Raw genomic sequence first — 560 nt, 5'->3', positions numbered from 1 at the left:
CAACGTTACGGGTTTCACCTGAAGTTAGGATTACAGAATAATGAAGTGCTCAATGCGTACTACAATTATTTGAAAACTTTAGTTAGGCTACTAGTTACTTTGGCGATTTTAATTTTGATTAGAAAACATACATTAACCACTTCAACCCTATACATTTTGGCCATTTGCAAATAGCCGATCTATAAGCTCACAATGCGTCGCAAACGGACAAACCGTTCGCCCCAACGACTTCAAATTTGATATACACGTTCCACAATCCACACAGTGCAGTGCCCGGCCTCGAGTCGGTGGCATACACTGTTGTCCAGAAACACCACGAAAGGCTCTGGTCAGGCTCTGCCAGTGCAGGGCCTAATCAGCCATGTGGGACACAGACAGACAGACAGATACAGAGATCTCCATGTGGGACACAGACAGACAGATACAGAGATCTCCATGTGGGACACAGACAGACAGATACAGAGATCTCCATGTGGGACACAGACAGACAGATACAGAGATCTCCATGTGGGACACAGACAGACAGATAGAGAGATCTCCATGTGGGACACAGACAGACA

Source organism: Electrona antarctica, assembly GCF_951216825.1.
Source record: "Electrona antarctica genome assembly, contig: scaffold_152, whole genome shotgun sequence".
Lineage (NCBI taxonomy): Eukaryota > Metazoa > Chordata > Actinopteri > Myctophiformes > Myctophidae > Electrona > Electrona antarctica.
This window is presented reverse-complemented; position numbering follows the sequence as displayed.